This window comes from Taudactylus pleione, unplaced genomic scaffold (assembly GCF_031769625.1).
Source record: "Taudactylus pleione unplaced genomic scaffold, aTauple2 ptg000619l, whole genome shotgun sequence".
Taxonomy (NCBI): Eukaryota; Metazoa; Chordata; class Amphibia; order Anura; family Myobatrachidae; genus Taudactylus; species Taudactylus pleione.
Window position 1 is genome coordinate 221,991 of NW_028285021.1, and position 22,554 is coordinate 244,544.

At 34.7% G+C, this 22,554-nt stretch overlaps 20 non-coding genes across 20 annotated transcripts; all 20 read left to right on the forward strand.

The window, feature by feature from the left end:
• Positions 1-135: 135 nt before the first annotated feature.
• Positions 136-217, forward strand: TRNAS-GCU (transfer RNA serine (anticodon GCU)). Its single transcript has one exon. It is a non-coding gene; the product is annotated as a tRNA-Ser (tRNA).
• A 943-nt stretch (positions 218-1,160) lies between these two features.
• On the forward strand, positions 1,161-1,242 carry TRNAS-GCU (transfer RNA serine (anticodon GCU)). Its single transcript has one exon. It is a non-coding gene; the product is annotated as a tRNA-Ser (tRNA).
• A 1,555-nt stretch (positions 1,243-2,797) lies between these two features.
• TRNAS-GCU (transfer RNA serine (anticodon GCU)) lies at positions 2,798-2,879 on the forward strand. The gene has a single exon. It is a non-coding gene; the product is annotated as a tRNA-Ser (tRNA).
• Positions 2,880-3,924: 1,045 nt separating this feature from the next.
• On the forward strand, positions 3,925-4,006 carry TRNAS-GCU (transfer RNA serine (anticodon GCU)). The gene has a single exon. It is a non-coding gene; the product is annotated as a tRNA-Ser (tRNA).
• A 943-nt stretch (positions 4,007-4,949) lies between these two features.
• TRNAS-GCU (transfer RNA serine (anticodon GCU)) lies at positions 4,950-5,031 on the forward strand. Its single transcript has one exon. It is a non-coding gene; the product is annotated as a tRNA-Ser (tRNA).
• Positions 5,032-5,974: 943 nt separating this feature from the next.
• TRNAS-GCU (transfer RNA serine (anticodon GCU)) lies at positions 5,975-6,056 on the forward strand. The gene has a single exon. It is a non-coding gene; the product is annotated as a tRNA-Ser (tRNA).
• A 942-nt stretch (positions 6,057-6,998) lies between these two features.
• TRNAS-GCU (transfer RNA serine (anticodon GCU)) lies at positions 6,999-7,080 on the forward strand. Its single transcript has one exon. It is a non-coding gene; the product is annotated as a tRNA-Ser (tRNA).
• Positions 7,081-8,023: 943 nt separating this feature from the next.
• TRNAS-GCU (transfer RNA serine (anticodon GCU)) lies at positions 8,024-8,105 on the forward strand. The gene has a single exon. It is a non-coding gene; the product is annotated as a tRNA-Ser (tRNA).
• Positions 8,106-9,049: 944 nt separating this feature from the next.
• Positions 9,050-9,131, forward strand: TRNAS-GCU (transfer RNA serine (anticodon GCU)). Its single transcript has one exon. It is a non-coding gene; the product is annotated as a tRNA-Ser (tRNA).
• Positions 9,132-10,586: 1,455 nt separating this feature from the next.
• On the forward strand, positions 10,587-10,668 carry TRNAS-GCU (transfer RNA serine (anticodon GCU)). Its single transcript has one exon. It is a non-coding gene; the product is annotated as a tRNA-Ser (tRNA).
• Positions 10,669-11,611: 943 nt separating this feature from the next.
• TRNAS-GCU (transfer RNA serine (anticodon GCU)) lies at positions 11,612-11,693 on the forward strand. The gene has a single exon. It is a non-coding gene; the product is annotated as a tRNA-Ser (tRNA).
• A 943-nt stretch (positions 11,694-12,636) lies between these two features.
• Positions 12,637-12,718, forward strand: TRNAS-GCU (transfer RNA serine (anticodon GCU)). Its single transcript has one exon. It is a non-coding gene; the product is annotated as a tRNA-Ser (tRNA).
• Positions 12,719-13,662: 944 nt separating this feature from the next.
• TRNAS-GCU (transfer RNA serine (anticodon GCU)) lies at positions 13,663-13,744 on the forward strand. Its single transcript has one exon. It is a non-coding gene; the product is annotated as a tRNA-Ser (tRNA).
• Positions 13,745-14,686: 942 nt separating this feature from the next.
• TRNAS-GCU (transfer RNA serine (anticodon GCU)) lies at positions 14,687-14,768 on the forward strand. Its single transcript has one exon. It is a non-coding gene; the product is annotated as a tRNA-Ser (tRNA).
• A 1,046-nt stretch (positions 14,769-15,814) lies between these two features.
• TRNAS-GCU (transfer RNA serine (anticodon GCU)) lies at positions 15,815-15,896 on the forward strand. The gene has a single exon. It is a non-coding gene; the product is annotated as a tRNA-Ser (tRNA).
• Positions 15,897-16,839: 943 nt separating this feature from the next.
• Positions 16,840-16,921, forward strand: TRNAS-GCU (transfer RNA serine (anticodon GCU)). The gene has a single exon. It is a non-coding gene; the product is annotated as a tRNA-Ser (tRNA).
• Positions 16,922-18,988: 2,067 nt separating this feature from the next.
• TRNAS-GCU (transfer RNA serine (anticodon GCU)) lies at positions 18,989-19,070 on the forward strand. The gene has a single exon. It is a non-coding gene; the product is annotated as a tRNA-Ser (tRNA).
• A 941-nt stretch (positions 19,071-20,011) lies between these two features.
• TRNAS-GCU (transfer RNA serine (anticodon GCU)) lies at positions 20,012-20,093 on the forward strand. The gene has a single exon. It is a non-coding gene; the product is annotated as a tRNA-Ser (tRNA).
• Positions 20,094-21,652: 1,559 nt separating this feature from the next.
• Positions 21,653-21,734, forward strand: TRNAS-GCU (transfer RNA serine (anticodon GCU)). Its single transcript has one exon. It is a non-coding gene; the product is annotated as a tRNA-Ser (tRNA).
• A 430-nt stretch (positions 21,735-22,164) lies between these two features.
• On the forward strand, positions 22,165-22,246 carry TRNAS-GCU (transfer RNA serine (anticodon GCU)). The gene has a single exon. It is a non-coding gene; the product is annotated as a tRNA-Ser (tRNA).
• Positions 22,247-22,554: the final 308 nt, after the last annotated feature.

Consider the following 22,554-nt stretch of genomic DNA (forward strand, 5'->3'; position numbering starts at 1 on the left):
TAAGCAAAGGCTCACTTGAAAGTGGACTTGCTAACAAGCCTGTGATATTGATAAGAACACAACTAACAATGCATAAAGAATTGATTTAAAATATGACAAGTGGTGTCAGAAAACCCTTCTTTTTTGTGCCAGAAAGACGAGGTGGCCGAGTGGTTAAGGCGATGGACTGCTAATCCATTGTGCTCTGCACGCATGAGTTCAAATCCCATCCTTGTCGGTTTGGAATTGTATGCTTGGAAATGGGATTTTACAAATAATGCTTCATAAGTGAAGTGACACTCAAATGTCAAAAATAAACTAATTCAATTAAGAAATCTTCTTCAATGAACAATGCTTTTCATTAAAGACATACATAGAACACATTAAGTGAAAATCTACCATTACTGTTATAGTAGAAGTCATGTCATTGGCCAGATGTGTATGTTATGATTTTTTGTCGTTTGTGATGGATCAACATGCTGGTGTAGTAGTTCACAAATATAGGTTATGTTTAAATAAAATAAATGTTCTTTAAGCAAAGGCTCACTTGAAAGTGGAATTGCTAACAAGCCTGTGATATTGATGAGAACACAACCAACAATGTATAAAGAATTGATTTAAAATATGACAAGTGGTGTCAGAAAACACTTCATTATTTGTGCAAGAAAGACGAGGTGGCCGAGTGGTTAAGGCGATGGACTGCTAATCCATTGTGCTCTGCACGCATGGATTCAAATCCCATCCTTGTCGGTTTGGAATTATATGCTTGGAAATGGAATTTTACAAATAATGCTTCATAAGTGAAGCTCACACTCAAAAGTCAAAAATAAACTAATTCAATTAAGAAATCTACTTCAATGAACAATGCTTTTCATTAAAGACATACATAGCACACATTTAGTGAAAATCTACCATTACTGTTATAGTAGAAGTCATGTCATTGGCCAGATGTGTATGTTATGATTTTTTGTCATTTGTGATGGATCAACATGATGGTGCAGTAGTTCACAAATATAGGTTACATTTCAAGTATATTAAATGTTCTTTAAGCAAAGGCTCACTTGAAAGTGGACTTGCTAACAAGCCTGTGATATTGATAAGAACACAACTAACAATGCATAAAGAATTGATTTAAAATATGACAAGTGGTGTCAGAAAACCCTTCTTTTTTGTGCCAGAAAGACGAGGTGGCCGAATGGTTAAGGCGATGGACTGCTAATCCATTGTGCTCTGCACGCATGGGTTCAAATCCCATCCTCGTCGGTTTGGAATTGTTTGCTTGGAAATGGAATTTTGCAAATAATGCTTCATAAGTGAAGCTGACACTCAAAAGTCAAAAATAAACTAATTCAATTAAGAAATCTACTTCAATGAACAATGCTTTTCATTAAAGACATACATAGAACACATTAAGTGAAAATCTACCATTACTGTTATAGTAGAAGTCATGTCATTGGCCAGATGTGTATGTTATGATTTTTTGTCGTTTGTGATGGATCAACATGCTGGTGTAGTAGTTCACAAATATAGGTTACGTTTAAAGTAAAATAAATGTTTTTTAAGCAAAGGCTCACTTGAAAGTGGACTTGCTAACAAGCCTGTGATATTGATGAGAACACAACCAATAATGTATAAATAATTGATTTAAAACAAGACAAGTGGTGTCAGAAAACCCTTCTTTATTTGTGCCAGAAAGACGAGGTGGCCGAGTGGTTAAGGCGATGGACTTCACTTCACTTATAAAACATTATTTGCAAAAATTCCATTTCCTAGCAAACAATTCCAAACCGATAAGGATGGGATTTGAACCCATGCATGCAGAGCACAATCCATTGTGCTCTGCATCCATGTGTTCAAATCCCATCCTCGTCGGTTTGGAATTATTTGCTTGGAAATGGAATTTTTGCAAATAATGCTTCATAAGTGAAGCAGACACTCAAATGTCAAAAATAAACTAGTTCAATTAAGAAATCTACTTCAATGAACAATGCTTTTCATTAAAGACATACATAGAACACATTTAGTGAAAATCTACCATTACTGTTATAGTAGTCGTCATGTCATTGGCCAGATTTGTATGTTATGATTTTTGTCGTTTGTGATGGATCAACATGATGGTGTAGTAGTTCACAAATATAAGTTACGTTTAAAGTAAAATAAATGTTCTTTAAGCAAAGGCTCACTTGAAAGTGGACTTACTAACAAGCCTGTGATATTGCTGAGAACACAACCAACAATGTGTAAAGAAATGATTTAAAATATGACAAGTGGTGTCAGAAAACCCTTCTTTATTTGTGCCAGAAAGACGAGGTGGCCGAGTGGTTAAGGCGATGAACTGCTAATCCATTGTGCTCTGCACGCATGGATTCAAATCCCATCCTTGTCGGTTTGGAATTATATGCTTGGAAATGGAATTTTACAAATAATGCTTTATAAGTGAAGTGACACTCAAATGTCAAAAATAAACTAATTCAATTATGAAATCTACTTCAATGAACAATGCTTTTCATTAAAGACATACATAGCACACATTTAGTGAAAATCTACGTTTACTGTTATAGTAGAAGTCATGTCATTGGCCAGATGTGTATGTTATGATTTTTTGTCATTTGTGATGGATCAACATGATGGTGCAGTAGTTCACAAATATAGGTTACATTTCAAGTATATTAAATGTTCTTTAAGCAAAGGCTCACTTGAAAGTGGAATTGCTAACAAGCCTGTGATATTGATGAGAACACAACCAATAATGTATAAATAATTGATTTAAAACAAGACAAGTGGTGTCAGAAAAACCCTTCTTTATTTGTGCCAGAATGACGAGGTGGCCGAGTGGTTAAGGCGATGGACTGCTAATCCATTGTGCTCTGCACGCATGAGTTCAAATCCCATCCTTGTCGGTTTGGAATTGTATGCTTGGAAATGGGATTTTACAAATAATGCTTCATAAGTGAAGTGACACTCAAATGTCAAAAATAAACTAATTCAATTAAGAAATCTTCTTCAATGAACAATGCTTTTCATTAAAGACATACATAGAACACATTAAGTGAAAATCTACCATTACTGTTATAGTAGAAGTCATGTCATTGGCCAGATGTGTATGTTATGATTTTTTGTCGTTTGTGATGGATCAACATGCTGGTGTAGTAGTTCACAAATATAGGTTACGTTTAAAGTAAAATAAATGTTTTTTAAGCAAAGGCTCACTTGAAAGTGGACTTGCTAACAAGCCTGTGATATTGATGAGAACACAACCAATAATGTATAAATAATTGATTTAAAACAAGACAAGTGGTGTCAGAAAACCCTTCTTTATTTGTGCCAGAATGACGAGGTGGCCGAGTGGTTAAGGTGATGAACTTCACTTCACTTCACATATGAAGCATTATTTGCAAAAATTCCATTTCCAAGCAAACAATTCCAAACCAACGAGGATGGGATTTGAACCCATGCATGCAGAGCACAATCCATTGTGCTCTCCATGCATGGGTTCAAATCCCATCCTCGTCGGTTTGGAATTATTTGCTTGGAAATGGAATTTTTGCAAATAATGCTTCTTAAGTGAAGCTGACACTCAAATGTCAAAAATATACTAGTTCAATTAAGAAATCTACTTCAATGAACAATGCTTTTCATTAAAGACATTCATAGCACACATTTAGGGAAAAACTACCATTACTGTTATAGTAGAAGTCATGTCATTGGCCAGATTTGTAAGTTATGATTTTTTGTCATTTGTGATGGATCAACATGATGGTGCAGTAGTTCACAAATATAGGTTACATTTCAAGTATATTAAATGTTCTTTAAGCAAAGGCTCACTTGAAAGTGGACTTGCTAACAAGCCTGTGACATTGATGAGAACACAACCAACAAAGTATAAAGAATTGATTTAAAATATGACAAGTGTTGTCCGAAAACCCATCTTTTTTGTGCCAGAAAGACGAGGTGGCCGAGTGGTTAAGGCGATGGACTGCTAATCCATTGTGCTCTGCACGCATGAGTTCAAATCCCATCCTTGTCGGTTTGGAATTGTATGCTTGGAAATGGGATTTTACAAATAATGCTTCATAAGTGAAGTGACACTCAAATGTCAAAAATAAACTAATTCAATTAAGAAATCTTCTTCAATGAACAATGCTTTTCATTAAAGACATACATAGAACACATTAAGTGAAAATCTACCATTACTGTTATAGTAGAAGTCATGTCATTGGCCAGATGTGTATGTTATGATTTTTTGTCGTTTGTGATGGATCAACATGCTGGTGTAGTAGTTCACAAATATAGGTTATGTTTAAATAAAGTAAATGTTCTTTAGGCAAAGGCTCACTTGAAAGTGGAATTGCTAACAAGCCTGTGATATTGATGAGAACACAACCAACAATGTATAAAGAATTGATTTAAAATATGACAAGTGGTGTCAGAAAACACTTCTTTATTTGTGCCAGAAAGACGAGGTGGCCGAGTGGTTAAGGCGATGGACTGCTAATCCATTGTGCTCTGCACGCATGGATTCAAATCCCATCCTTGTCGGTTTGGAATTATATGCTTGGAAATGGAATTTTACAAATAATGCTTCATAAGTGAAGCTCACACTCAAAAGTCAAAAATAAACTAATTCAATTAAGAAATCTACTTCAATGAACAATGCTTTTCATTAAAGACATACATAGCACACATTTAGTGAAAATCTACCATTACTGTTATAGTAGAAGTCATGTCATTGGCCAGATGTGTATGTTATGATTTTTTGTCATTTGTGATGGATCAACATGATGGTGCAGTAGTTCACAAATATAGGTTACATTTCAAGTATATTAAATGTTCTTTAAGCAAAGGCTCACTTGAAAGTGGACTTGCTAACAAGCCTGTGATATTGATGAGAACACAACCAACAAAGTATAAAGAATTGATTTAAAATATGACAAGTGTTGTCCGAAAACCCTTCTTTTTTGTGCCAGAAAGACGAGGTGGCCGAGTGGTTAAGGCGATGGACTGCTAATCCATTGTGCTCTGCACGCATGAGTTCAAATCCCATCCTTGTCGGTTTGGAATTGTATGCTTGGAAATGGGATTTTACAAATAATGCTTCATAAGTGAAGTGACACTCAAATGTCAAAAATAAACTAATTCAATTAAGAAATCTTCTTCAATGAACAATGCTTTTCATTAAAGACATACATAGAACACATTAAGTGAAAATCTACCATTACTGTTATAGTAGAAGTCATGTCATTGGCCAGATGTGTATGTTATGATTTTTTGTCGTTTGTGATGGATCAACATGCTGGTGTAGTAGTTCACAAATATAGGTTATGTTTAAATAAAATAAATGTTCTTTAAGCAAAGGCTCACTTGAAAGTGGAATTGCTAACAAGCCTGTGATATTGATGAGAACACAACCAACAATGTATAAAGAATTGATTTAAAATATGACAAGTGGTGTCAGAAAACACTTCATTATTTGTGCAAGAAAGACGAGGTGGCCGAGTGGTTAAGGCGATGGACTGCTAATCCATTGTGCTCTGCACGCATGGATTCAAATCCCATCCTTGTCGGTTTGGAATTATATGCTTGGAAATGGAATTTTACAAATAATGCTTCATAAGTGAAGCTCACACTCAAAAGTCAAAAATAAACTAATTCAATTAAGAAATCTACTTCAATGAACAATGCTTTTCATTAAAGACATACATAGCACACATTTAGTGAAAATCTACCATTACTGTTATAGTAGAAGTCATGTCATTGGCCAGATGTGTATGTTATGATTTTTTGTCATTTGTGATGGATCAACATGATGGTGCAGTAGTTCACAAATATAGGTTACATTTCAAGTATATTAAATGTTCTTTAAGCAAAGGCTCACTTGAAAGTGGACTTGCTAACAAGCCTGTGATATTGATGAGAACACAACCAACAAAGTATAAAGAATTGATTTAAAATATGACAAGTGTTGTCCGAAAACCCTTCTTTTTTGTGCCAGAAAGACGAGGTGGCCGAGTGGTTAAGGCGATGGACTGCTAATCCATTGTGCTCTGCACGCATGAGTTCAAATCCCATCCTTGTCGGTTTGGAATTGTATGCTTGGAAATGGGATTTTACAAATAATGCTTCATAAGTGAAGTGACACTCAAATGTCAAAAATAAACTAATTCAATTAAGAAATCTTCTTCAATGAACAATGCTTTTCATTAAAGACATACATAGAACACATTAAGTGAAAATCTACCATTACTGTTATAGTAGAAGTCATGTCATTGGCCAGATGTGTATGTTATGATTTTTTGTCGTTTGTGATAGATCAACATGCTGGTGTAGTAGTTCACAAATATAGGTTATGTTTAAATAAAATAAATGTTCTTTAAGCAAAGGCTCACTTGAAAGTGGAATTGCTAACAAGCCTGTGATATTGCTGAGAACACAACCAACAATGTATAAAGAATTGATTTAAAATATGACAAGTGGTGTCAGAAAATACTTCTTTATTTGTGCCAGAAAGACGAGGTGGCCGAGTGGTTAAGGCGATGGACTGCTAATCCATTGTGCTCTGCACGCATGGATTCAAATCCCATCCTTGTCGGTTTGGAATTATATGCTTGGAAATGAAATTTTACAAATAATGCTTCATAAGTGAAGTGACACTCAAATGTCAAAAATAAACTAATTCAATTAAGAAATCTAGTTCAATGAACAATGCTTTTCATTAAAGACATACATAGCACACATTTAGCGAAAATCTACCATTACTGTTATAGTAGAAGTCATGTCATTGGCCAGATGTGTATGTTATGATTTTTTGTCATTTGTGATGGATCAACTTGATGGTGCAGTAGTTCACAAATATAGGTTACATTTCAAGTAAAATAAATGTTCTTTAAGCAAAGGCTCACTTGAAAGTGGACTTGCTAACAAGCCTGTGATATTGATAAGAACACAACTAACAATGCATAAAGAATTGATTTAAAATATGACAAGTGGTGTCAGAAAACCCTTCTTTTTTGTGCCAGAAAGACGAGGTGGCCGAGTGGTTAAGGCGATGGACTGCTAATCCATTGTGCTCTGCACGCATGAGTTCAAATCCCATCCTTGTCGGTTTGGAATTGTATGCTTGGAAATGGGATTTTACAAATAATGCTTCATAAGTGAAGTGACACTCAAATGTCAAAAATAAACTAATTCAATTAAGAAATCTTCTTCAATGAACAATGCTTTTCATTAAAGACATACATAGAACACATTAAGTGAAAATCTACCATTACTGTTATAGTAGAAGTCATGTCATTGGCCAGATGTGTATGTTATGATTTTTTGTCGTTTGTGATGGATCAACATGCTGGTGTAGTAGTTCACAAATATAGGTTATGTTTAAATAAAATAAATGTTCTTTAAGCAAAGGCTCACTTGAAAGTGGAATTGCTAACAAGCCTGTGATATTGATGAGAACACAACCAACAATGTATAAAGAATTGATTTAAAATATGACAAGTGGTGTCAGAAAACACTTCATTATTTGTGCAAGAAAGACGAGGTGGCCGAGTGGTTAAGGCGATGGACTGCTAATCCATTGTGCTCTGCACGCATGGATTCAAATCCCATCCTTGTCGGTTTGGAATTATATGCTTGGAAATGGAATTTTACAAATAATGCTTCATAAGTGAAGCTCACACTCAAAAGTCAAAAATAAACTAATTCAATTAAGAAATCTACTTCAATGAACAATGCTTTTCATTAAAGACATACATAGCACACATTTAGTGAAAATCTACCATTACTGTTATAGTAGAAGTCATGTCATTGGCCAGATGTGTATGTTATGATTTTTTGTCATTTGTGATGGATCAACATGATGGTGCAGTAGTTCACAAATATAGGTTACATTTCAAGTATATTAAATGTTCTTTAAGCAAAGGCTCACTTGAAAGTGGACTTGCTAACAAGCCTGTGATATTGATAAGAACACAACTAACAATGCATAAAGAATTGATTTAAAATATGACAAGTGGTGTCAGAAAACCCTTCTTTTTTGTGCCAGAAAGACGAGGTGGCCGAATGGTTAAGGCGATGGACTGCTAATCCATTGTGCTCTGCACGCATGGGTTCAAATCCCATCCTCGTCGGTTTGGAATTGTTTGCTTGGAAATGGAATTTTGCAAATAATGCTTCATAAGTGAAGCTGACACTCAAAAGTCAAAAATAAACTAATTCAATTAAGAAATCTACTTCAATGAACAATGCTTTTCATTAAAGACATACATAGAACACATTAAGTGAAAATCTACCATTACTGTTATAGTAGAAGTCATGTCATTGGCCAGATGTGTATGTTATGATTTTTTGTCGTTTGTGATGGATCAACATGCTGGTGTAGTAGTTCACAAATATAGGTTATGTTTAAATAAAATAAATGTTCTTTAAGCAAAGGCTCACTTGAAAGTGGAATTGCTAACAAGCCTGTGATATTGATGAGAACACAACCAACAATGTATAAAGAATTGATTTAAAATATGACAAGTGGTGTCAGAAAACACTTCATTATTTGTGCAAGAAAGACGAGGTGGCCGAGTGGTTAAGGCGATGGACTGCTAATCCATTGTGCTCTGCACGCATGGATTCAAATCCCATCCTTGTCGGTTTGGAATTATATGCTTGGAAATGGAATTTTACAAATAATGCTTCATAAGTGAAGCTCACACTCAAAAGTCAAAAATAAACTAATTCAATTAAGAAATCTACTTCAATGAACAATGCTTTTCATTAAAGACATACATAGCACACATTTAGTGAAAATCTACCATTACTGTTATAGTAGAAGTCATGTCATTGGCCAGATGTGTATGTTATGATTTTTTGTCATTTGTGATGGATCAACATGATGGTGCAGTAGTTCACAAATATAGGTTACATTTCAAGTATATTAAATGTTCTTTAAGCAAAGGCTCACTTGAAAGTGGACTTGCTAACAAGCCTGTGATATTGATGAGAACACAACCAACAAAGTATAAAGAATTGATTTAAAATATGACAAGTGTTGTCCGAAAACCCTTCTTTTTTGTGCCAGAAAGACGAGGTGGCCGAGTGGTTAAGGCGATGGACTGCTAATCCATTGTGCTCTGCACGCATGAGTTCAAATCCCATCCTTGTCGGTTTGGAATTGTATGCTTGGAAATGGGATTTTACAAATAATGCTTCATAAGTGAAGTGACACTCAAATGTCAAAAATAAACTAATTCAATTAAGAAATCTTCTTCAATGAACAATGCTTTTCATTAAAGACATACATAGAACACATTAAGTGAAAATCTACCATTACTGTTATAGTAGAAGTCATGTCATTGGCCAGATGTGTATGTTATGATTTTTTGTCGTTTGTGATAGATCAACATGCTGGTGTAGTAGTTCACAAATATAGGTTATGTTTAAATAAAATAAATGTTCTTTAAGCAAAGGCTCACTTGAAAGTGGAATTGCTAACAAGCCTGTGATATTGCTGAGAACACAACCAACAATGTATAAAGAATTGATTTAAAATATGACAAGTGGTGTCAGAAAATACTTCTTTATTTGTGCCAGAAAGACGAGTTGGCCGAGTGGTTAAGGCGATGGACTGCTAATCCATTGTGCTCTGCACGCATGGATTCAAATCCCATCCTTGTCGGTTTGGAATTATATGCTTGGAAATGAAATTTTACAAATAATGCTTCATAAGTGAAGTGACACTCAAATGTCAAAAATAAACTAATTCAATTAAGAAATCTAGTTCAATGAACAATGCTTTTCATTAAAGACATACATAGCACACATTTAGCGAAAATCTACCATTACTGTTATAGTAGAAGTCATGTCATTGGCCAGATGTGTATGTTATGATTTTTTGTCATTTGTGATGGATCAACTTGATGGTGCAGTAGTTCACAAATATAGGTTACATTTCAAGTAAAATAAATGTTCTTTAAGCAAAGGCTCACTTGAAAGTGGACTTGCTAACAAGCCTGTGATATTGATAAGAACACAACTAACAATGCATAAAGAATTGATTTAAAATATGACAAGTGGTGTCAGAAAACCCTTCTTTTTTGTGCCAGAAAGACGAGGTGGCCGAGTGGTTAAGGCGATGGACTGCTAATCCATTGTGCTCTGCACGCATGGATTCAAATCCCATCCTTGTCGGTTTGGAATTATATGCTTGGAAATGGAATTTTACAAATAATGCTTCATAAGTGAAGCTCACACTCAAAAGTCAAAAATAAACTAATTCAATTAAGAAATCTACTTCAATGAACAATGCTTTTCATTAAAGACATACATAGCACACATTTAGTGAAAATCTACCATTACTGTTATAGTAGAAGTCATGTCATTGGCCAGATGTGTATGTTATGATTTTTTGTCATTTGTGATGGATCAACATGATGGTGCAGTAGTTCACAAATATAGGTTACATTTCAAGTATATTAAATGTTCTTTAAGCAAAGGCTCACTTGAAAGTGGACTTGCTAACAAGCCTGTGATATTGATGAGAACACAACCAACAAAGTATAAAGAATTGATTTAAAATATGACAAGTGTTGTCCGAAAACCCTTCTTTTTTGTGCCAGAAAGACGAGGTGGCCGAGTGGTTAAGGCGATGGACTGCTAATCCATTGTGCTCTGCACGCATGAGTTCAAATCCCATCCTTGTCGGTTTGGAATTGTATGCTTGGAAATGGGATTTTACAAATAATGCTTCATAAGTGAAGTGACACTCAAATGTCAAAAATAAACTAATTCAATTAAGAAATCTTCTTCAATGAACAATGCTTTTCATTAAAGACATACATAGAACACATTAAGTGAAAATCTACCATTACTGTTATAGTAGAAGTCATGTCATTGGCCAGATGTGTATGTTATGATTTTTTGTCGTTTGTGATGGATCAACATGCTGGTGTAGTAGTTCACAAATATAGGTTATGTTTAAATAAAATAAATGTTCTTTAAGCAAAGGCTCACTTGAAAGTGGAATTGCTAACAAGCCTGTGATATTGATGAGAACACAACCAACAATGTATAAAGAATTGATTTAAAATATGACAAGTGGTGTCAGAAAACACTTCATTATTTGTGCAAGAAAGACGAGGTGGCCGAGTGGTTAAGGCGATGGACTGCTAATCCATTGTGCTCTGCACGCATGGATTCAAATCCCATCCTTGTCGGTTTGGAATTATATGCTTGGAAATGGAATTTTACAAATAATGCTTCATAAGTGAAGCTCACACTCAAAAGTCAAAAATAAACTAATTCAATTAAGAAATCTACTTCAATGAACAATGCTTTTCATTAAAGACATACATAGCACACATTTAGTGAAAATCTACCATTACTGTTATAGTAGAAGTCATGTCATTGGCCAGATGTGTATGTTATGATTTTTTGTCATTTGTGATGGATCAACATGATGGTGCAGTAGTTCACAAATATAGGTTACATTTCAAGTAAAATAAATGTTCTTTAAGCAAAGGCTCACTTGAAAGTGGACTTGCTAACAAGCCTGTGATATTGATAAGAACACAACTAACAATGCATAAAGAATTGATTTAAAATATGACAAGTGGTGTCAGAAAACCCTTCTTTTTTGTGCCAGAAAGACGAGGTGGCCGAGTGGTTAAGGCGATGGACTGCTAATCCATTGTGCTCTGCACGCATGAGTTCAAATCCCATCCTTGTCGGTTTGGAATTGTATGCTTGGAAATGGGATTTTACAAATAATGCTTCATAAGTGAAGTGACACTCAAATGTCAAAAATAAACTAATTCAATTAAGAAATCTTCTTCAATGAACAATGCTTTTCATTAAAGACATACATAGAACACATTAAGTGAAAATCTACCATTACTGTTATAGTAGAAGTCATGTCATTGGCCAGATGTGTATGTTATGATTTTTTGTCGTTTGTGATGGATCAACATGCTGGTGTAGTAGTTCACAAATATAGGTTATGTTTAAATAAAATAAATGTTCTTTAAGCAAAGGCTCACTTGAAAGTGGAATTGCTAACAAGCCTGTGATATTGATGAGAACACAACCAACAATGTATAAAGAATTGATTTAAAATATGACAAGTGGTGTCAGAAAACACTTCATTATTTGTGCAAGAAAGACGAGGTGGCCGAGTGGTTAAGGCGATGGACTGCTAATCCATTGTGCTCTGCACGCATGGATTCAAATCCCATCCTTGTCGGTTTGGAATTATATGCTTGGAAATGGAATTTTACAAATAATGCTTCATAAGTGAAGCTCACACTCAAAAGTCAAAAATAAACTAATTCAATTAAGAAATCTACTTCAATGAACAATGCTTTTCATTAAAGACATACATAGCACACATTTAGTGAAAATCTACCATTACTGTTATAGTAGAAGTCATGTCATTGGCCAGATGTGTATGTTATGATTTTTTGTCATTTGTGATGGATCAACATGATGGTGCAGTAGTTCACAAATATAGGTTACATTTCAAGTATATTAAATGTTCTTTAAGCAAAGGCTCACTTGAAAGTGGACTTGCTAACAAGCCTGTGATATTGATAAGAACACAACTAACAATGCATAAAGAATTGATTTAAAATATGACAAGTGGTGTCAGAAAACCCTTCTTTTTTGTGCCAGAAAGACGAGGTGGCCGAATGGTTAAGGCGATGGACTGCTAATCCATTGTGCTCTGCACGCATGGGTTCAAATCCCATCCTCGTCGGTTTGGAATTGTTTGCTTGGAAATGGAATTTTGCAAATAATGCTTCATAAGTGAAGCTGACACTCAAAAGTCAAAAATAAACTAATTCAATTAAGAAATCTACTTCAATGAACAATGCTTTTCATTAAAGACATACATAGAACACATTAAGTGAAAATCTACCATTACTGTTATAGTAGAAGTCATGTCATTGGCCAGATGTGTATGTTATGATTTTTTGTCGTTTGTGATGGATCAACATGCTGGTGTAGTAGTTCACAAATATAGGTTATGTTTAAATAAAATAAATGTTCTTTAAGCAAAGGCTCACTTGAAAGTGGAATTGCTAACAAGCCTGTGATATTGATGAGAACACAACCAACAATGTATAAAGAATTGATTTAAAATATGACAAGTGGTGTCAGAAAACACTTCATTATTTGTGCAAGAAAGACGAGGTGGCCGAGTGGTTAAGGCGATGGACTGCTAATCCATTGTGCTCTGCACGCATGGATTCAAATCCCATCCTTGTCGGTTTGGAATTATATGCTTGGAAATGGAATTTTACAAATAATGCTTCATAAGTGAAGCTCACACTCAAAAGTCAAAAATAAACTAATTCAATTAAGAAATCTACTTCAATGAACAATGCTTTTCATTAAAGACATACATAGCACACATTTAGTGAAAATCTACCATTACTGTTATAGTAGAAGTCATGTCATTGGCCAGATGTGTATGTTATGATTTTTTGTCATTTGTGATGGATCAACATGATGGTGCAGTAGTTCACAAATATAGGTTACATTTCAAGTATATTAAATGTTCTTTAAGCAAAGGCTCACTTGAAAGTGGACTTGCTAACAAGCCTGTGATATTGATGAGAACACAACCAACAAAGTATAAAGAATTGATTTAAAATATGACAAGTGTTGTCCGAAAACCCTTCTTTTTTGTGCCAGAAAGACGAGGTGGCCGAGTGGTTAAGGCGATGGACTGCTAATCCATTGTGCTCTGCACGCATGAGTTCAAATCCCATCCTTGTCGGTTTGGAATTGTATGCTTGGAAATGGGATTTTACAAATAATGCTTCATAAGTGAAGTGACACTCAAATGTCAAAAATAAACTAATTCAATTAAGAAATCTTCTTCAATGAACAATGCTTTTCATTAAAGACATACATAGAACACATTAAGTGAAAATCTACCATTACTGTTATAGTAGAAGTCATGTCATTGGCCAGATGTGTATGTTATGATTTTTTGTCGTTTGTGATAGATCAACATGCTGGTGTAGTAGTTCACAAATATAGGTTATGTTTAAATAAAATAAATGTTCTTTAAGCAAAGGCTCACTTGAAAGTGGAATTGCTAACAAGCCTGTGATATTGCTGAGAACACAACCAACAATGTATAAAGAATTGATTTAAAATATGACAAGTGGTGTCAGAAAATACTTCTTTATTTGTGCCAGAAAGACGAGTTGGCCGAGTGGTTAAGGCGATGGACTGCTAATCCATTGTGCTCTGCACGCATGGATTCAAATCCCATCCTTGTCGGTTTGGAATTATATGCTTGGAAATGAAATTTTACAAATAATGCTTCATAAGTGAAGTGACACTCAAATGTCAAAAATAAACTAATTCAATTAAGAAATCTAGTTCAATGAACAATGCTTTTCATTAAAGACATACATAGCACACATTTAGCGAAAATCTACCATTACTGTTATAGTAGAAGTCATGTCATTGGCCAGATGTGTATGTTATGATTTTTTGTCATTTGTGATGGATCAACTTGATGGTGCAGTAGTTCACAAATATAGGTTACATTTCAAGTAAAATAAATGTTCTTTAAGCAAAGGCTCACTTGAAAGTGGACTTGCTAACAAGCCTGTGATATTGATAAGAACACAACTAACAATGCATAAAGAATTGATTTAAAATATGACAAGTGGTGTCAGAAAACCCTTCTTTTTTGTGCCAGAAAGACGAGGTGGCCGAGTGGTTAAGGCGATGGACTGCTAATCCATTGTGCTCTGCACGCATGGGTTCAAATTCCATCCTCGTCGGTTTGGAATTGTTTGCTTGGAAATGGAATTTTGCAAATAATGCTTCATAAGTGAAGCTGACACTCAAAAGTCAAAAATAAACTAATTCAATTAAGAAATCTACTTCAATGAACAATGCTTTTCATTAAAGACATACATAGAACACATTTAGTGAAAATCTACCATTACTGTTATAGGAGTAGTCATGTCATTGGCCAGATGTGTATGTTATGATTTTTTGTCGTTTGTGATGGATCAACATGATGGTGTAGTAGTTCACAAATATAGGTTACGTTTAAAGTAAAATAAATGTTTTTTAAGCAAAGGCTCACTTGAAAGTGGACTTGCTAACAAGCCTGTGATATTGATGAGAACACAACCAATAATGTATAAATAATTGATTTAAAACAAGACAAGTGGTGTCAGAAAACCCTTCTTTATTTGTGCCAGAATGACGAGGTGGCCGAGTGGTTAAGGTGATGAACTTCACTTCACTTCACATATGAAGCATTATTTGCAAAAATTCCATTTCCAAGCAAACAATTCCAAACCAACGAGGATGGGATTTGAACCCATGCATGCAGAGCACAATCCATTGTGCTCTCCATGCATGGGTTCAAATCCCATCCTCGTCGGTTTGGAATTGTTTGCTTGGAAATGGAATTTTTGCAAATAATGCTTCTTAAGTGAAGCTGACACTCAAATGTCAAAAATATACTAGTTCAATTAAGAAATCTACTTCAATGAACAATGCTTTTCATTAAAGACATTCATAGCACACATTTAGGGAAAAACTACCATTACTGTTATAGTAGAAGTCATGTCATTGGCCAGATTTGTAAGTTATGATTTTTTGTCATTTGTGATGGATCAACATGATGGTGCAGTAGTTCACAAATATAGGTTACATTTCAAGTATATTAAATGTTCTTTAAGCAAAGGCTCACTTGAAAGTGGACTTGCTAACAAGCCTGTGATATTGATGAGAACACAACCAACAAAGTATAAAGAATTGATTTAAAATATGACAAGTGTTGTCCGAAAACCCATCTTTTTTGTGCCAGAAAGACGAGGTGGCCGAGTGGTTAAGGCGATGGACTGCTAATCCATTGTGCTCTGCACGCATGAGTTCAAATCCCATCCTTGTCGGTTTGGAATTGTGTGCTTGGAAATCGGATTTTACAAATAATGCTTCATAAGTGAAGTGACACTCAAATGTCAAAAATAAACTAATTCAATTAAGAAATCTTCTTCAATGAACAATGCTTTTCATTAAAGACATACATAGAACACATTAAGTGAAAATCTACCATTACTGTTATAGTAGAAGTCATGTCATTGGCCAGATGTGTATGTTATGATTTTTTGTCGTTTGTGATGGATCAACATGCTGGTGTAGTAGTTCACAAATATAGGTTATGTTTAAATAAAATAAATGTTCTTTAGGCAAAGGCTCACTTGAAAGTGGAATTGCTAACAAGCCTGTGATATTGATGAGAACACAACCAACAATGTATAAAGAATTGATTTAAAATATGACAAGTGGTGTCAGAAAACACTTCTTTATTTGTGCCAGAAAGACGAGGTGGCCGAGTGGTTAAGGCGATGGACTGCTAATCCATTGGGCTCTGCACACATGGATTCAAATCCCATCCTTGTCGGTTTGGAATTATATGATTGGAAATGGAATTTTACAAATAATGCTTCATAAGTGAAGCTCACACTCAAAAGTCAAAAATAAACTAATTCAATTAAGAAATCTACTTCAATGAACAATGCTTTTCATTAAAGACATACATAGCACACATTTAGTGAAAATCTACCATTACTGTTATAGTAGAAGTCATGTCATTGGCCAGATGTGTATGTTATGATTTTTTGTCATTTGTGATGGATCAACATGATGGTGCAGTAGTTCACAAATATAGGTTACATTTCAAGTATATTAAATGTTCTTTAAGCAAAGGCTCACTTGAAAGTGGACTTGCTAACAAGCCTGTGATATTGATGAGAACACAACCAACAAAGTATAAAGAATTGATTTAAAATATGACAAGTGTTGTCCGAAAACCCTTCTTTTTTGTGCCAGAAAGACGAGGTGGCCGAGTGGTTAAGGCGATGGACTGCTAATCCATTGTGCTCTGCACGCATGAGTTCAAATCCCATCCTTGTCGGTTTGGAATTATATGCTTGGAAATGAAATTTTACAAATAATGCTTCATAAGTGAAGCTGACACTCAAAAGTCAAAAATAAACTAATTCTATTAAGAAATCTACTTCAATGAACAATGCTTTTCATTAAAGACATACATAGAACACATTTAGTGAAAATCTACCATTACTGTTATAGGAGTAGTCATGTCATTGGCCAGATGTGTATGTTATGATTTTTTGTCGTTTGTGATGGATCAACATGATGGTGTAGTAGTTCACAAATATAGGTTACGTTTAAAGTAAAATAAATGTTTTTAAGCAAAGGCTCACTTGAAAGTGGACTTGCTAACAAGCCTGTGATATTGATGAGAACACAACCAATAATGTATAAATAATTGATTTAAAACAAGACAAGTGGTGTCAGAAAACCCTTCTTTATTTGTGCCAGAAAGACGAGGTGGCCGAGTGGTTAAGGCGATGGACTTCACTTCACTTATAAAACATTATTTGCAAAAATTCCATTTCCTAGCAAACAATTCCAAACCGATAAGGATGGGATTTGAACCCATGCATGCAGAGCACAATCCATTGTGCTCTGCATCCATGTGTTCAAATCCCATCCTCGTCGGTTTGGAATTATTTGCTTGGAAATGGAATTTTTGCAAATAATGCTTCATAAGTGAAGCAGACACTCAAATGTCAAAAATAAACTAGTTCAATTAAGAAATCTACTTCAATGAACAATGCTTTTCATTAAAGACATACATAGAACACATTTAGTGAAAATCTACCATTACTGTTATAGTAGTCGTCATGTCATTGGCCAGATTTGTATGTTATGATTTTTTGTCGTTTGTGATGGATCAACATGATGGTGTAGTAGTTCACAAATATAAGTTACGTTTAAAGTAAAATAAATGTTCTTTAAGCAAAGGCTCACTTGAAAGTGGACTTACTAACAAGCCTGTGATATTGCTGAGAACACAACCAACAATGTGTAAAGAAATGATTTAAAATATGACAAGTGGTGTCAGACAACACTTCTTTATTTTTGCCAGAAAGACGAGGTGGCCGAGTGGTTTAGGCGATGGACTGCTAATCCATTGTCCTCTGCACGCATGGGTTCAAATCCCATCTTTATCGGTTTGGAATTGAATGCTTTGAAATGGAATTTAACAAATAATGCTTTATAAGTGAAGTGACACTCAAATGTCAAAAATAAACTAATTCAATTAAGAAATCTACTTCAATGAACAATGCTTTTCATTAAAGACATACATAGCACACATTTAGTGAAAATCTACCATTACTGTTATAGTAGAAGTCATGTCATTGGCCAGATGTGTATGTTATGATTTTTTGTCATTTGTGATGGATCAACATGCTGGTGTAGTAGTTCACAAATATAGGTTATGTTTAAAGTAAAATAAATGTTCCTTAAGCAAAGGCTCACTTGAAAGTGGAATTGCTAACAAGCCTGTGATATTGATGAGAACACAACCAACAATGTATAAAGAATTGATTTAAAATATGACAAGTGGTGTCAGAAAACACTTCATTATTTGTGCAAGAAAGACGAGGTGGCCGAGTGGTTAAGGCGATGGACTGCTAATCCATTGTGCTCTGCACGCATGGATTCAAATCCCATCCTTGTCGGTTTGGAATTATATGCTTGGAAATGGAATTTTACAAATAATGCTTCATAAGTGAAGCTCACACTCAAAAGTCAAAAATAAACTAATTCAATTAAGAAATCTACTTCAATGAACAATGCTTTTCATTAAAGACATACATAGCACACATTTAGTGAAAATCTACCATTACTGTTATAGTAGAAGTCATGTCATTGGCCAGATGTGTATGTTATGATTTTTTGTCATTTGTGATGGATCAACATGATGGTGCAGTAGTTCACAAATATAGGTTACATTTCAAGTATATTAAATGTTCTTTAAGCAAAGGCTCACTTGAAAGTGGACTTGCTAACAAGCCTGTGATATTGATGAGAACACAACCAACAAAGTATAAAGAATTGATTTAAAATATGACAAGTGTTGTCCGAAAACCCTTCTTTTTTGTGCCAGAAAGACGAGGTGGCCGAGTGGTTAAGGCGATGGACTGCTAATCCATTGTGCTCTGCACGCATGAGTTCAAATCCCATCCTTGTCGGTTTGGAATTGTATGCTTGGAAATGGGATTTTACAAATAATGCTTCATAAGTGAAGTGACACTCAAATGTCAAAAATAAACTAATTCAATTAAGAAATCTTCTTCAATGAACAATGCTTTTCATTAAAGACATACATAGAACACATTAAGTGAAAATCTACCATTACTGTTATAGTAGAAGTCATGTCATTGGCCAGATGTGTATGTTATGATTTTTTGTCGTTTGTGATAGATCAACATGCTGGTGTAGTAGTTCACAAATATAGGTTATGTTTAAATAAAATAAATGTTCTTTAAGCAAAGGCTCACTTGAAAGTGGAATTGCTAACAAGCCTGTGATATTGCTGAGAACACAACCAACAATGTATAAAGAATTGATTTAAAATATGACAAGTGGTGTCAGAAAACCCTTCTTTTTTGTGCCAGAAAGACGAGGTGGCCGAGTGGTTAAGGCGATGGACTGCTAATCCATTGTGCTCTGCACGCATGGATTCAAATCCCATCCTTGTCGGTTTGGAATTATATGCTTGGAAATGAAATTTTACAAATAATGCTTCATAAGTGAAGTGACACTCAAATGTCAAAAATAAACTAATTCAATTAAGAAATCTAGTTCAATGAACAATGCTTTTCATTAAAGACATACATAGCACACATTTAGCGAAAATCTACCATTACTGTTATAGTAGAAGTCATGTCATTGGCCAGATGTGTATGTTATGATTTTTTGTCATTTGTGATGGATCAACTTGATGGTGCAGTAGTTCACAAATATAGGTTACATTTCAAGTAAAATAAATGTTCTTTAAGCAAAGGCTCACTTGAAAGTGGACTTGCTAACAAGCCTGTGATATTGATAAGAACACAACTAACAATGCATAAAGAATTGATTTAAAATATGACAAGTGGTGTCAGAAAACCCTTCTTTTTTGTGCCAGAAAGACGAGGTGGCCGAGTGGTTAAGGCGATGGACTGCTAATCCATTGTGCTCTGCACGCATGGGTTCAAATCCCATCCTCGTCGGTTTGGAATTGTTTGCTTGGAAATGGAATTTTGCAAATAATGCTTCATAAGTGAAGCTGACACTCAAAAGTCAAAAATAAACTAATTCAATTAAGAAATCTACTTCAATGAACAATGCTTTTCATTAAAGACATACATAGAACACATTTAGTGAAAATCTACCATTACTGTTATAGGAGTAGTCATGTCATTGGCCAGATGTGTATGTTATGATTTTTTGTCGTTTGTGATGGATCAACATGATGGTGTAGTAGTTCACAAATATAGGTTACGTTTAAAGTAAAATAAATGTTTTTTAAGCAAAGGCTCACTTGAAAGTGGACTTGCTAACAAGCCTGTGATATTGATGAGAACACAACCAATAATGTATAAATAATTGATTTAAAACAAGACAAGTGGTGTCAGAAAACCCTTCTTTATTTGTGCCAGAATGACGAGGTGGCCGAGTGGTTAAGGTGATGAACTTCACTTCACTTCACATATGAAGCATTATTTGCAAAAATTCCATTTCCAAGCAAACAATTCCAAACCAACGAGGATGGGATTTGAACCCATGCATGCAGAGCACAATCCATTGTGCTCTCCATGCATGGGTTCAAATCCCATCCTCGTCGGTTTGGAATTGTTTGCTTGGAAATGGAATTTTTGCAAATAATGCTTCTTAAGTGAAGCTGACACTCAAATGTCAAAAATATACTAGTTCAATTAAGAAATCTACTTCAATGAACAATGCTTTTCATTAAAGACATTCATAGCACACATTTAGGGAAAAACTACCATTACTGTTATATTAGAAGTCATGTCATTGGCCAGATTTGTAAGTTATGATTTTTTGTCATTTGTGATGGATCAACATGATGGTGCAGTAGTTCACAAATATAGGTTACATTTCAAGTATATTAAATGTTCTTTAAGCAAAGGCTCACTTGAAAGTGGACTTGCTAACAAGCCTGTGATATTGATGAGAACACAACCAACAAAGTATAAAGAATTGATTTAAAATATGACAAGTGTTGTCCGAAAACCCATCTTTTTTGTGCCAGAAAGACGAGGTGGCCGAGTGGTTAAGGCGATGGACTGCTAATCCATTGTGCTCTGCACGCATGGATTCAAATCCCATCCTTGTCGGTTTGGAATTATATGATTGGAAATGGAATTTTACAAATAATGCTTCATAAGTGAAGCTCACACTCAAAAGTCAAAAATAAACTAATTCAATTAAGAAATCTACTTCAATGAACAATGCTTTTCATTAAAGACATACATAGCACACATTTAGTGAAAATCTACCATTACTGTTATAGTAGAAGTCATGTCATTGGCCAGATGTGTATGTTATGATTTTTTGTCATTTGTGATGGATCAACATGATGGTGCAGTAGTTCACAAATATAGGTTACATTTCAAGTATATTAAATGTTCTTTAAGCAAAGGCTCACTTGAAAGTGGACTTGCTAACAAGCCTGTGATATTGATGAGAACACAACCAACAAAGTATAAAGAATTGATTTAAAATATGACAAGTGTTGTCCGAAAACCCTTCTTTTTTGTGCCAGAAAGACGAGGTGGCCGAGTGGTTAAGGCGATGGACTGCTAATCCATTGTGCTCTGCACGCATGAGTTCAAATCCCATCCTTGTCGGTTTGGAATTGTATGCTTGGAAATGGGATTTTACAAATAATGCTTCATAAGTGAAGTGACACTCAAATGTCAAAAATAAACTAATTCAATTAAGAAATCTTCTTCAATGAACAATGCTTTTCATTAAAGACATACATAGCACACATTTAGCGAAAATCTACCATTACTGTTATAGTAGAAGTCATGTCATTGGCCAGATGTGTATGTTATGATTTTTTGTCATTTGTGATGGATCAACATGATGGTGCAGTAGTTCACAAATATAGGTTACATTTCAAGTAAAATAAATGTTCTTTAAGCAAAGGCTCACTTGAAAGTGGACTTGCTAACAAGCCTGTGATATTGATAAGAACACAACTAACAATGCATAAAGAATTGATTTAAAATATGACAAGTGGTGACAGAAAACCCTTCTTTTTTGTGCCAGAAAGACGAGGTGGCCGAGTGGTTAAGGCGATGGACTGCTAATCCATTGTGCTCTGCACGCATGGGTTCAAATCCCATCCTCGTCGGTTTGGAATTGTTTGCTTGGAAATGGAATTTTGCAAATAATGCTTCATAAGTGAAGCTGACACTCAAAAGTCAAAAATAAACTAATTCAATTAAGAAATCTACTTCAATGAACAATGCTTTTCATTAAAGACATACATAGAACACATTTAGTGAAAATCTACCATTACTGTTATAGGAGTAGTCATGTCATTGGCCAGATGTGTATGTTATGATTTTTTGTCGTTTGTGATGGATCAACATGATGGTGTAGTAGTTCACAAATATAGGTTACGTTTAAAGTAAAATAAATGTTTTTAAGCAAAGGCTC